At 40.7% G+C, this 14,809-nt stretch overlaps 1 protein-coding gene across 1 annotated transcript in view; it reads right to left on the reverse strand.

Moving 5' to 3' along the window:
- Positions 1-13,485, reverse strand: part of LOC124593713 (alpha-amylase 2-like) — an 84,939-nt gene extending 71,454 nt beyond the window's left edge. Inside the window, exon 1 of the mRNA XM_047132022.1 lies at positions 13,397-13,485. The gene's annotated coding sequence lies outside the window, so the exon portion shown is untranslated. The remainder of the gene's footprint in view (positions 1-13,396) is intronic.
- Between the last annotated feature and the right edge of the window lie 1,324 nt (positions 13,486-14,809).

Genomic DNA, 14,809 nt, shown 5'->3' on the forward strand with positions numbered 1-14,809 from the left:
AAACGCAATGATTTTTCTGTTATATAATTATTGAGAAGCCACATCAGCCACTATAATTTACGAAAAGTTAAATAAGTAATTAAAGATAATTGAGGGTCACTGTAGACCATTTTGATAGTTTTCTCTTTTATGAAACTTAATTTAAACCTAGATTATACAACGTGATATGGCATAGGTCACCCTTCGATCCACTGTAGAACTTGGAAACCCATTCAGGGAATATTCGTTCACATTTTTGTTGGACGCAGTTGGTTTTTATCATTCTGTATTAAAATATTTCCTTTCATCAATAGCGCAATTTATAAACAATGTTTCGTGAGTAGAATAAAAATTCCAATGGTAAACTTAACTGCTTTTTCGACGTTATTTTACCAGCTAACTAAAATAGGAAAGCCTTGAACCCCTTCCACTAAATTTAGTTAGTATTAAGATTCTTTTACAGGACGTGCAGTGGAGCTGACGTTGAAATCTTTAAGTATTTGATTATATCATCGCTAGTCTCACTGAACTCTACATCTCATGTGTGGCCTGACGTCTCCTTACCAGCAACAGGTCGCAGGTTCAAACTAGTCAATTCCCTAACAAACATGCTCAAAGCGTCGTTGCGCGAAAATGGTAGGGAGACACGACTTAGAACAAACAGACACCATGCAGAATGTTAGAGAATGGCGACCCTGCCAGGATGGTAAAATACCATGATTGAATGTCGACCACATGCCTAACTAGGTCAGAAAAATATCCTGTTGAAAAATTTTCGTAACAAAAAGTTTTTCTGAAAGGTATAAATAGTCGAAAACAGTAGCTGCAGTGATAGATAGTAAGAAAGGATTCAATAGAAAGTGAGACATTCTAGCAGAGACAATAGCATAATTAAGTTATGATTTTTAATACTGTTAGAATTAAGTTTTCTCTCCAATGCAAGCGCACAGGTGGCGGATACATCGTTGACAAGTTGGTTCTGACCAAACAAGTAAATTAATGGATTGTCAGTCTTAAGTACAATAAGTGTCAAGTCGTGTGAACAAAAAGTTTATGAACCGCTTGAGATAGTATGAACGCATGTTGACGCGAAGTAGGGTGAGTGAATTGCTTTTAAAACAGAAAATAAGGGAATGTGAAAGATTAGCAATGGCAGATCGAGACATTGACCGAATTGAGGTAGAGACCCAGCATGAACACAGACAGAGAATAGAGGACAGTACAACAGACGATGCAGTACCACGAGATATAGGACAGATTACGTACCATAACGAGGATAATGTACGCCAAGGCACAGATGGCAGATGTTTGTTTAAAGGATATTTGTAATTTTCTGCTGCACGGGATTAGCCAAGTGGTGTATGGCGCTGCAGTCATGGACTGTGCGGCTGGTCCCGGCGGAGGTTCGAGCTCTCCCACGGGCATGGGTGTGTGTGTTTGTCCTTAGGATAATTTAGGTTAAGTAGTGTGTAAGCTTACGGACTGATGACCGTAGCAGTCAAGTCCCATAAGATTTCACAGGCATTTGAACATTTTTGTTAATTTTCTAATTAGTGTTAAAAAATGTTCAAATGTGCGTGATAACTTATCGGACTTAACTGCTAAGGTCATCAGTCCCTAAGATTACACACTACTTAACCTAAATTATCCTAAGAACAAACACACACACACCCATGCCCGAGGGAGGACTCGAAACTCCGCCGGGACTAGCCGCACAGTCCATGACTGCAGCGCCTCAGACCGCTTGGCTAATCCCGCGCGGCTAATTATTGTTTGTGTGGCCTTCAGCCGAGCATGGCCTTCAGCCGTGTTACAATAAGGTTTTTAAGGAAACTTGTTTTAAGACCAAAGGATTTATTTTAAATGCGCTTTTTGGAATTGTTCTTCTGACTTCTAATTCAGGCCTTCATCCGTTTGTTATTTCAAGTTGTGTGTGGCCTCCAGCCAAGCTATAATTTCACTTCTCACATGATAAGGCCTTCAGCGTGTTACAGTAAGTTTTCTTTAAGCAAACTTGTTTTAAAAGCAAGGTATTTATTTTAAAAGTGCTATTTGGAATTCTATTCCTGACTTCTAATTCAGGCCGTCAGCCATTTTTTATTTGAAATTGTTTGTGGCTTTCTGCTGACAAGGCAACCTCCCAATCGCACCCCCCTCAGATTTAGTTATAAGTTGGCACAGTGGATAGGCCTTGAAAAACGGAACACAGATCAGTCGAGAAAACAGAAAGAAGTTGTGTGGAACTGTGAAAAAAATAAGCAAAATATACAAACTGAGTAGTGCATGTGGTAGAGAGGCAACATCATGGAGCGTATGGCTCAGGAGCACCGTGGCGCCGTGGTTAGCGTGGGCAGCTCGGGGAAGAGAGGTCCTTGGTTCAAGTAATCCTTCGACCGAAAATTTTACTTTCGTTATTTTCGCAAAGTTATGATCTGACCGTTCGTTCGTTGACGTCTCTGTTCACTGTAATAAGTTTAGCGTCTGTTTTGCGACCGCACCGCAAAACCGTGCGATTAGTAGACGAAAGGACGTGCCTGTCCAATGGGGACCGAAAACATTTGATCGCAAGGTCATAGGTCAACCGATTCCTCCACAGAAAAACACGTCTGATATATTCTATACGACACTGGTGACGGCATGTGCGTCACATGACAAGAATGTGTTGTCGACGCACCTAACTTGTGCACTTGGCGAATGGGTGAAAAGATTGATCTACCTTGCGCGATTTAGGTTTTCTTGTGGATGTAATAATCACTCCCAGGAAAGTTATGAAAACATAATAGTTTGTCACATAAACTGCAACAAATGAATGCAGCAGTTTCACAGTCACACAGTTTTCCCTGTGCTCTGTCAAAACATATGTTTTTAACGTTTTCAAATTTTTCCGTGTGAGACCGTAAAATCCTGCATATTTCCAAGCAAATCTGAACATGTCCTGGTATTTTGAAGAGCGAAGTTGATTATGTGTGAGTGCCTAAACTTTGATAATTGACACACGATCACTTTAACAATACTGCTGTTTGTACCTGTGCAGCTTCGCAAAATCATAGAATCTTTTCACAAAGTATTTCACTTGCCGAAAACCAAACATATCTAACGGTTGCACAAGAGGTGTACAACCTGGAGGAATTGAAATCACGTCTACTCCAACACTAAAATTGTACAGTGTATGATCCTTCTGTCCTGTATAGCTGTCCGCGTAAGGAGCAATCACACGTTCATTAAAGTCTTTCACCAGTCTTTTCTCCATTTTTCCTGACGCACTACAATTCACTACCGCGCAGTTACCTCGCATCGGACGGACGGACAGATAATAATTGTCTGAAAACAAAAAATTGAAATTTTGACTCGAGGGAAGACTTGAACCAAGGATCTCACGTTATACAGCTGCTCACGCATCCCACGGGACCACGACGACGTTGCCTATATTGCGCATGTACTACTCAGTTTGTATATTTTGCTTATTTTTTTCATAGTTCCACACAACTTATTCCTGTTTTCTCGATTGATCTGTGTTCAGTTTTTCAAGGCCTATCCACTGTGCCAACTTATAACTAAATCTGAGGGGGGTGCGATGGGGAGGTTCCCTTGTGAGTAATAATTTCACTTCTTTTATAATAAGGCCTTCAGCAGTGTAACAGCTGTTTTAAACCGAAGTATTTATTTTAATATGTGCTATTTGGAATTGGTCTTCTGACTTCTAATTCAGGCCTTCAGCCGTTAAACAGTCAATTGTGTGTGTGTTTTTTTAAAGATGGTTTTAAAATTTTAATTTTTGGAAATAAAGTTTACGTATTTGTTGAGCAAACGAGAGTAACTGATTACGGCCCTCGTCCACAATCGTAACGTTATCCTGTCCCATCCTGAGAAAGCAGCCCTCAGATGGCATGCCATGTAGGGCTGAGCTGTATGGGTGCTCCAGATGACAGCCAAAGGGGTCCTGCTATGAAGAGAAGTGGTACCCCCTGGCTTTTGGGTAATATGGCGGGCGTCAGTCAGATTGGTATCGCACCGCTATCTCGGACGACTTCACACGCGGCTTCGCTGGCCATCGTGGTTCAGAACGGGCACCATCACTGAAGACAAATCTACTCCAGTCAACGAGATATCAGTGCTAGTGTGCCTGACACCACCTCAAACGCGCCAGTTGGTGTACAGAGCTCCCTCTCTGTGAGACGCGTATCACTGTGATCACGAAGGCATCGGTTACATGTCGGATCGATGATAATGATGACTTCGGGGCTCTGAGTGCCTCTCTGACGATTGCTCTGTCTCAAGTTCTGTCGCGTCTCTAAGTCAACCGCTCCCTTCCATGGTTCACTCATGCGCTGCCAACACCATCGAACAGTGGCATCGCTCCTGTTCAGAATCGCACGATTCGGTGATTCCTCCAGTTGGCTTCTCTGGGCTCAATTACACGTTCTCTTTCCAATTCTGCCATCTGTGTATACTCTTCATGAGCCTGTCTGCGAGGCATAGTTACGGTCCAGCTTAGTACACTGAATGCCATCCGCAAAGACTTTATTCCCTGTCGTCGACTGACCCTTGTTTATATTCCTCACCAGCTGCACGGTGAAACTGTGCTGCAGCGTTATACATTCATCCATCGGCCGCCAAACGTTACGGTTTTACCAGTTTGTGTAACTCGTTCTCGATGCACCTGGTTTTTTTTTTTTCGTAGAACGTATTAGCGGCCCTCTTTTGGTTGATGTATATACTGAGAAAATGGAAGATGTGTGTTGCTTTGACAAGTATCTTTGAGCCGTAGTTGTGCTGAGCCGCTCTGTCAATTTGTAGTGCGAGCAGTTTCTTTCTTTTCTTTATATTGCAGCCAGTTATATTCGTTAGCTACATTTTACGGAATCTAAGAAAAGACAGAAAAATCAAGAACTCTTGTCATTTCGCCTTCGTGTTGCTAGATAGATTTGAGCAGGAGTTTCTTCTTCCTAACATTATGGCTGTACGCACGTGTCGCTGGGAAAAAGATCAAAAGCCCCTTAGGGTGAATGAATGGTGAGTGTAGCCAGCTAGTAGCTGTGTGTATAAAATAAACTGTAAATGGAGCTCACAATCATGTAGAAACTGCACTCAGTATGCACGCATCCACAGGTGTAGAGTTTAAAAATTATCACACCATGTAAATTTGAGTACCTTAATTTAAAAGTTTTACAAAATATAGCATTATATTGCAAAAAGGTTCAAAATATGTAAATTATAATTCCTGATTTACTCCCAACATGTACCCCGAGTAGCATGAACCGGAAAAGAAAACACAAATATATTCCCAGAATTATTAAGAACATAACAGAAAACTGTTTTTTTTTTAATTACGAGTCTTTTACTTCCAGTAGCTTAAATTATTCCACGAACATGAGCTAATTACACACGTTACCATTGAAAACCAGTATTTGAATACTTGAGTCAGAATTCGAAATCCACTCCTTCTTAATGCGAAACCAATGTGCTGACAACTGCGTCCCACATCCACCCCTCCCCCAACTCTTCGGCCTGTAAAGTTGTTGCAGTCGTAACTTAACCTTAATGCACAATAGAAAGCTTGGTATTAGTATTTCACAATGACATTTCTCTCATATGATACACTAAAAAAGGAAATTTTTGTGACAAGCTAGAATATTTCCACAGTTTTCGACGTGAGGTACATCTGAAACTTCGCTTATGGAAAACAACTTAATGCAATACTTTTCTTTAGCAAGAATTTTGTTTTATATTCTGTTCCACTCGTGAATGGTGCATTGGAATAATATTACAATTAAATTTTAAGCTTTTACAGTATCACAAATGTCCGACAATACATGTTCAAATTGCATAACGTGCTGTGAACCTAGAAAATTTTGCCAACAAATCTTAAGAGAATTAAGGGGGTAACTGAGAACATATAATTCTTGTTCTGTTGACTAAGAACGAAAATATGCAATTACGTGACGCTTTTGAAACGGTGATTGACCCAGTTGATGATACTGGTAAGTCTTCAGGAGACCGAAACCTTATACTGAGTTCTAGTAGGCCCTCCGCTCCCACATGGCATATGATCCCATATGCTAGTTGGAGTTACACTTTCTATAACATACGAAAGCTGAAATGATGATGGAGGGAATTGAAAGGGCATTCATAACGTTTGTTCATAAGACACAAAAAGTACACGTTCTTTACATGTAAATGCATATTATCTGTCTTTTCATACATTTAATCTGTCTTTTGTGTTATGATTTTTATTCTTGACATGACACAAACATGTCATTTGACGAGAGCACTTTTGCTGAAAATTTTAAACCTTTTAGGTGATTTCATGTAACTTTTACCATTCTAATGAAGATAGTCTTCGAAAAATGGTTAATGTGTTTTCTAAAAAAAATTGTGTGCAACCGCTTGGCTGACTATTCCATTTTATATAATTGCATACATGGTTGCTAAGATAACAGCCACAATATGCTTAAAATATCAAAATACATTTCAGTTTCTTCCGCCACAAATACATACAAGCGTGGTATAAAAATTTCTACCGCCTGACAAAATCTAATTATTATTACTATATCCATATGTATGCTGATAAAAAGACTCTTTGCCATAACATCCAGCAGTAGAAGTGTGCCGTTACTGTACCACCTTGTTCTTCGGCACAACCAACCAGATCACTAGCAGGCGTGACTTCTTTACTCAAGCACACGGTAAGGCATGCTCCATATCGATGATACAGACTGCTGTGTTGCCATGCACAAAGAAAAAAACCTTTCCTTAAGTCATTAAAATGTAAAGTTATTGTATATAACGTAAAAGTCTTTGTAAATAATAAATTCACGAATGTCTGTTATATTATAGGATCAAAATAATTCGAAATTTGAAAAACAAATCCACGCTGCTGTCTGACATCAGTTACTGCGAAATAAATCATTCATCGAAAGCGTGGCTGGTCGCAGTTCCATCTTAAGTGATGTTCGTGTTTCTTCTAACCTTCGAGATATTTTCGTTTCAGTAACAAATTTATACATTTCAAACTGTTACTTCCGACCTTTGAATAAATTATTTAAAAAGTCTTAGTACAAAATGTCGAACTGAATTTTTTTATTCATTTTCGTCAAGTACATGTTTCGTCTTACACAATATAAATATAAAACACTGCTTAACGTGTTTTCGCGGATATGCGCAATCAAATTTAATCTCTTCACGATATGTAGGCAGATTGCCACAAAGCTGCTCACAAGTAACAGTTATCTAAACATGCCCACGTGTTTTTCTATATCTCGAGATAATATTCTCCCACCATTCATTTGGCGACTGGAGTGAGTGAACGAGGTCATTTATAGTCTGTTCATAAATATTCTGATTATTTTATTGGTTACTTTCAGAATTTCGAAAGAGGTAGGAAAGCTAGAAAATCTGGAAAGGGAACTGCAAAGACCCACTCTAGATATAGTGCGTAAGCATTTCTGATGAGGTGGATAGACGATCATAGCAACGCCAGCGGAAAATGGAACAACGGGAGTGGACTGTTCAGTGATACGGTTCTTCTCATCAGATTCAACAACCAGCCATAACCGACAACATTACTTGAGTTACACGTGCCGACGTCGCAAGCAGAAGATCAAGCGATAAAGTGGTTGAGGAAATTAAACAGATAATTTAGCATGCAAAATGAGATGACTAGCTAATGATCGTGGGTGATTCGAATGTGGCTGAAGTGGAAGGAATAGAAAAGAGTTTCAGGAGAATATGGGCTTGATAGCAGGAATGAGAGAGGAGAAATACTCAAATACACTGTTCAGAAATTAAAAGAGGAGAAGATATTCTTGGAAAACGCCTTGACTTAGGAAAGTATTCCAGTTCGATTACATCATTGTCAGACAGACCCGAAATTTTTGTACAGAAACACAACGTCAGAATTTTAGCTGCTATGACACACAGCTAGTACTTTAAAAAAAAGAAAAGAATTAAGCGTTCGCCAAATGTCTGTCTTTCGAGGCTGCTGGAGAAGTGTTCACACCAGATGTAGCTGTAGCAGACAGTGCATGCGTAACACGGCGGGCCCATAACCTTAACTGGCGGAACATCGCTGAACAGATAACACGGCATAAAGGGATCGTAATTTTTAAAGCGAATTTCAGTTTCCGTTGACAGTTTCTCTGACACAGTTGTTCACAATTACTATTCATTCGAACTTGCAACTCATGTCCATAATAATTTGTAGTTGCCTTTGCGATATTCGTAACTGTTAAAAATGGAGGTAAAGCTGAATCAATTTTCTTTGTCATTTCCTCGCATATGCTTGTTAACAGCTTCTATCTTTGCGCAGGCTCCAAAGTTTCATAGCAGTGTGGAATTAATTAATGTTTACAACCGCGCTAGGATAAAATATGAGGAACTTGGTAGGCGGTCGAAATCACACACTTCTCTTGTCAACCTACGCAAGTGTTATTTATTAGTTAATTTCTTGGAAATTCATTCCAATGATGTCAAAATTTCGTTAGAAACTTAAAAAACGTTATAAGAAACAGAAAATACTTCTGATGATTCCGTGAGTTGTCGATCAAACGATAGCTGTTGTGGTAATCGAAGTCCCGAAGGAAAACGCAGTATCTTTCTAGCCCAAAGAAAACATTAAAGTAACTGCTTTCAGTGACAAATAGATATTCTTTTTTGCTGTATTCCGAGGAACCGCCCTTGAACTATTGGTACCCCCTTAAACCTCAACAAGCCCACTGTAGACCACATTAGATCCAGACAGAACCAACAGAATTGCTCCTTTTGCCTAAGCAGGAGGAAGTGTGTGATATCATACTATAACCATGTACTAGATGATAATTCCATTAATAAAATCCTTCTGTTGTGTGTAGGAATGGTCCCCAGCCCAAGGGCTATCGAACGTACTTGACACTACACTTTTATCACCAAAAGAACCCGATGTATAAGCACTGGAAAATCCCGTTTTTATGCCCAGCGTTTTGGAACGTATTAGGTATGCATCAGAAGAAAGCAGGTGCTGACGGATTTGAATATTGCCGAATTATCAGTCCAGTAAGACACGGCTGCAAAATACTAAGAAGCCGACATCGGAGTAGATCAGTTTTTATTCCAGAGAAATATAGGAACACTCGAGGCAATACTGACCCTACGATTTCTCTTAGAAGATAGGTCAAGGAAAAGCAAACCTCCATTTATATTATGTGCAGGCTTAGAGAAAGCTCTCGGCAAAGTTAGCTGGAATACTCTCTTTGAAATTCTGCGGGTAGAGGGGGTAAAATACGGGGATCGGAAAGCTATTTGCAGTTTCACAGGAGCCACACTGTAGCTATAAGAGTGTAAGGGCATATAACGGAAGCAGTTGTTGAGAAAGAAGTGAGACAGGATTCTGTCAGACACAAAAAAGATTTGGAAGAGCAGTTGAACGGAATGGACAGTATCTTTACGGGAGGATATAAGCTGAATATCATCAAAAGCAAAACTACGACAATGGAATGTACTAGAATTAAATCCAGAGATGCTGAGTGAATTAAATTACGAAACGACACACGTAAGGTAGTAGATGAGATTTGCTATTTGGGGAGCAAAATAATTGATGATCGTCGAAGTAGGGAGGCAAGGGCAAAAAAAGCGTTTCTGAAGAAGAGAAATTTGTTAACATCGAATATAGATTGAAGTGTTAAGAAGTCTTTATTGAGAGTATTAGTATGGAGTGTAGCCATGTGTGGAAGTGAGACATGGACGATAAACAGTTTAGGCAAAAAGCGAACAGAAGCTTTTCAAATGTGGTGCCACAGCAGAATGCTGAAGGTTAGGAAGGTATATCACATAACTAATGAGGAAGTACTGAATAGAATTGGGGAGAAAAATTTATAGCACAGTCTGAGTAGAAGAAGGAATCGGTTGATAGGACAATTTCTGAGACATCAAGGAAGGACCAATTTAGTATTTATAGAGTTGAAGGGAAGTGTATGTGTGTTTGGCCGGGGGGGGAGGGGGGGGGGGGTGATAGTAGAGGGAGGCCAAGAGATGAAAACAGTGAGTAGGTTGAGAGGGATGTGGGTTGCAGTAGTAGCTGAAGAGGCTTGCACAGGACACAGTAACATGGAGGGCTGCATCAGACCAGTCTTCTAACTGAAGAGCGCAACAGCAATACGTAATCAATGATAAATTTCCATGTGAAATAATTTATTATCATCATAAAGAATTTTAAAAACCTTTTTCCTTCATGTGGCCAATAATAACTACATCATGGTACCATATTAATTTCCTCCTTGTTTACTCACTTGTCTAACATTCTTTAACAATTTAATCCAAATAATCTCCCCTAATACCGGTGATTGTTCTGCTGAACAGCTTTGCAAATTACCTATTGCTTTTCTGTATTACCGACTATAGTATTTAGAAATATTTCAGACACATCACCCCTCTTTGATACTAGGAAGTATTTGAAAAAAAAAGGTAACCGTGACAATAATACTTCCACGATTTTCCAGTATAGTCCTAACAACTTTTAAACATTTACGCCATCACTCTATGACCTGTCTAATTTCGGTCGTGAATAACTCTTCACATCGACGTCGGTGACTTATCAACAACTTGTTTGTCTGCGTTGTTGTCAGAATTGGTGCCACGTAACAACTCTTTGAGAAGTCTGTAGGAGCAACAATCGGCAATGGAAGGTTGGAAAAGTGAGGCAGGTGTCACAATAATTCTTTTTTCGGCCATCGTGTCGCTTTCAGAGTGTGTGGATATGGTTGTTATCGGGCACCTGTTTCACTCCTTTTGAGTGGCCATCGACAGAGTTTCTTCTTATCGTAGATTTCAATTGATGTGGCTGCATGTTAAGATAGTACTCACATCTCACTCTATGTTGTCCTCCTAAACATTCGTAATGAGTTGAGCTCTGAGACGCCCGAAAGGCCGTTAATATCATTTACTCGTTGGAGAGCTGAATGTTTTCTCTGCAAGCGTATCAGGATGGTTTATCCGAGAGTTTGTCATTTAAGTACAGCTTCACACTGGTGACTCCGCTCTTCATCGCTGTGCTATAAGACTATTACTTTCCGTTGAAAACGATTATTTGAGCGCAAAAAGCATGCAAAGAGCAGTGTCTTCAAGGATGTAATCAGTTGTTTTGGAATCCATCAACAACCACTTTTATGATATTGAAGCATGCCATGAATTACTATTATACGTTTTTATGTGTCTTTTTCAATGAGATAATTTATGCGATTTTGTAACGAGTCGTTCGAGACTACAACCTGTCTTTTAGCACGGTGAGTATCAGTGGCATTTTCTCTGGCTGAGATAAAATTTGAATCCTCACCAACAAGTTATCACGAATAAAGACTTTCGCACGTATCTTTCTCGAGCAGATCTTGTAGTTTTATAGCTTCAGGTATGAAAATTCGTATAACTGACATTGCTATTCTGGTGTACACATTTCGAGAAAAGAGGTATTTGATTTTGTTCATTTCAGACACTTCACATAACTCGTCCCCGATGCTGCACAGCCGGCCGGTGTGGCCGTGCGGTTCTAGGCGCTACAGTCTGGAACCGAGCGACCGCTATGGTCTCAGGTTCGAATCCTGCCTCGGGCATGGATGTGTGTGCTGTCCTTAGGTTAGTTAGGTTTAATTAGTTCAAAGTTCTAGGCGACTGATGACCTCAGAAGTTAAGTCGCATAGTGCTCAGAGCATTTTGAACCATTTCTGATGCTGCACGTATCTTTGTGATAGTACGTAGATCGAATTCAGGAAGAGTGTGATATATAGCACAATCTCTCTATTAACAAAAAAATACAGGTGACTCCCATACATTAGACAGGTGAAAGAATGGGCCCGTAGAATTACAGACCAATATCTATAGCGACGGCATTTTCCACGTTCGAATCTAATAAATTTATTTGGGAGAGAAAAGCATGTATTCACAAATCAGTGCTGATTTAGAAAGCGTCGCTCGTTTGAAACTGAGCTTGCTTTTTCTTCGCACGATATCTTGCGAACATTGGCTACATGGAAACTAGTAGATTCCGTATTTCTAAATTTCCGGATGCCTTTGACTCAGTGCCATAATGTAGACATTCAACAAAGGTCTGAGCATATGGAATAGATTCGCAGACATCTATGTGATTCGTAGACCTGAGTAACAGAACCCAATACATTGTCTTGCAACGCGAATGTTCATCAGAGACAGATCAGCAGACCCCTGGGATCTATGATACGACCGCTCTTTTTTTTATAAACTTTACCATTCTGATGGATACAGTGAGCAGCTATCTGCGAATTTTTGCTGATGATGTGTGTGCGGGAAACTGCCATCGTTGAGTGAATCTGGCAGAACACAAAACGATAGAATTTATATTTAATGTGATGAATGGTAGTTTGATCTAAGTGCAAACAAAAAAAGGAATTACTGAAGACGAGTAGGAAAAATAATCCTGCAAAGTTCAAATATAGTGTGAATTGTGTACTGCTTGACAAACTCATGTCATTAAATATCCAAACGAGACGTTGCAAAGTGATGTGAAATTGGTCTAGCACGTAAGGTCATTTGTGCGTGAAGCGAAAGGTCAGCTTTGGATTACTGGGATAATTTTATATAAGCGTAGTTCATCTGTAAAGAAGACCGCGAACTGAATACCGAGTACTGCTAGAGTGTTTTGTATCCCTACCAGGTCGGATTGAAGGAAGACACCGAAGCAATTTAGAGGTATGTTGCTGCATATGTTACCAGTAGGTTCGATTAATCCATGAGCTCAAGTGGAAATTCCTAGAAGGAAGGAGACATTCTTTTCACGAAACACTATCGAGAAATAATAGTTGTTATGCTTTTGCGATCGGTTTCTATTTGCATAAAATCGTATTGTGTATTAGTTATTACTGTGATCAGTTGCCCTGAAGAATATCGCTTCAAAGTGGGACGAATGTTTCCAGAATGAGATTTACACTCTGCAGAGGAGTGTGCGCTGATACGAAACTTCCTGGCAGATTAAAACTGTGTGCCCGACCGAGACTCGAACTCGGGACCTTTGCCTTTCGCGGGCAAGTGGGACGAATGTTGTTTTACTATTTCGTAATGACGCGGCGTAAACTGACTTAGTTCAAGCTATTGAGAGTTTAGAGAACCGGTATTTCCGATGAACTGCAAAAAGATCTTACTGCCACCTACACACGTGTATCTCACGAAACGGCCACGAATACAATATTGGAGAAATCAGAGGCTAATACGAAAGCGTTTAGACAGTCGTTTTAGTCGTTTTACCTAGCCCTAACTGCGAGTGGAACACGAAAGAGAATGACTGTCAGTGGTACAATACCCTCCACTATGCACCGTATGGTGGCATAAGTTTTCCGTTGTTTTGTTGCACGTTTATCCGATGAATACAACCGACGTATTAAGTTCAGTACTCATACTTCGCTTTAACTGCAGTACTCACCAAGTCTTTTTGGGGCGGGCGCAGTTCATACGTTCAGAACAACGAGCGTTTCTCCGATATAACGGTATGGAAGCCGCTATGTGCACCAGCTACCGTCTTTCTGCCGAGCAGACTACGGTGGGACGCCTATGATGCGACGTCCCAGCAGGAGCGCAGACTGTGTACTGGTGTTAACCAGGAAACCGCAACTCCGCCGCCAAGGACAACGAATCAGACGCGCCGGTCACCATCGGTGTTCTCGTGACTCCAGATGCAGGAAGCGCCAGCAGCGTTCATACCCGTTGTGGCTGAAGCCGTAGAGAAACCGTGTCTGTTCTGAGTCGATGTAACTATGGACTGGACTACTACTGCTGTTTCCTTAACAACCGAAAGTTATCAGACGTACCACATATACCACCAAGCGTCGAATATGTCCTTAAAATTTCGATCACTAGAAACTGACTTGCAAAACCTTTCAAAGCTCTCAGACAGAACGACTTTGCTGATCACTGAGGATCACTCACTCCGAGGTTACCCGCTCAAACAATCTTGAAACGTCACGTTTACCCCACAAGACCCCCAAGAGTTGCCCACCGGTTTACAATTTCACAAACCTCGAAACAATCACGCCTTTCAGCCACTGAATTTCTGAAGCAGAATTGACACTTTTCAGTAATCACATACCGTTCGCAGTACCAGCACCTCTGTGGAAAGCGCTGCTTCCTCGTAGGACTTCTCAAAGCTTTCTCTCCAACAGATGTTGCAAAATACGTGCCACCATGGTGAGTCACAAAGCCCTGAACCCAATCAATTCAGGGATTACAGAAAGCCTGACTCATAATAGCCAAGGCCACTTTCTCACTTATACTGAAAACAGGTTCTTACATTCGCAACAGATAAAGAATGAAGAATGCGGCGGTGAATAATATTTTAAAATTTTCCTAAGTATATTCATTCCTTGAGCTTCGCAAGATGGAGTGCTTGATCAACGACGGCAAGAATCTCTAGTGACTCGTTTCTCAGATGAATAACGCTGTGTTTGAGCGTGAAATAGTCACAGAGGTGAAAACAGGGATATTTTCATGTCGTCACAAACCTGAAGCCGAAGTGAGCCATGTCATTTACTTCTGGTGGTTTCATTGAGTGGAGGCGTGGTTGTTTGGTCAAAAAAATAGCTCAAATGGCCCTGAGCACTATGGGACTTAACATCTGAGGTCATTAGTCCCCTAGAACTTAGAACTACTTAAACCTAACTAGCCTAAGGAGATCACACACATCCATGCCCGAGCCAGGATTCGAACCTGCGACCGTTGCGGTCGCGCAGTTCCGGACTGAAGCGCCTAGAACCGCTCGGTCGCTCGGGCCGGCTTGTTTGGTCAAAAATGCCAGATTTCGTCGTTTACGGGTGTACTAATCGTTCTACTCGTAGTCAAA

Source organism: Schistocerca americana, chromosome 2 (assembly GCF_021461395.2).
Source record: "Schistocerca americana isolate TAMUIC-IGC-003095 chromosome 2, iqSchAmer2.1, whole genome shotgun sequence".
NCBI classification, from domain to species: domain Eukaryota; kingdom Metazoa; phylum Arthropoda; class Insecta; order Orthoptera; family Acrididae; genus Schistocerca; species Schistocerca americana.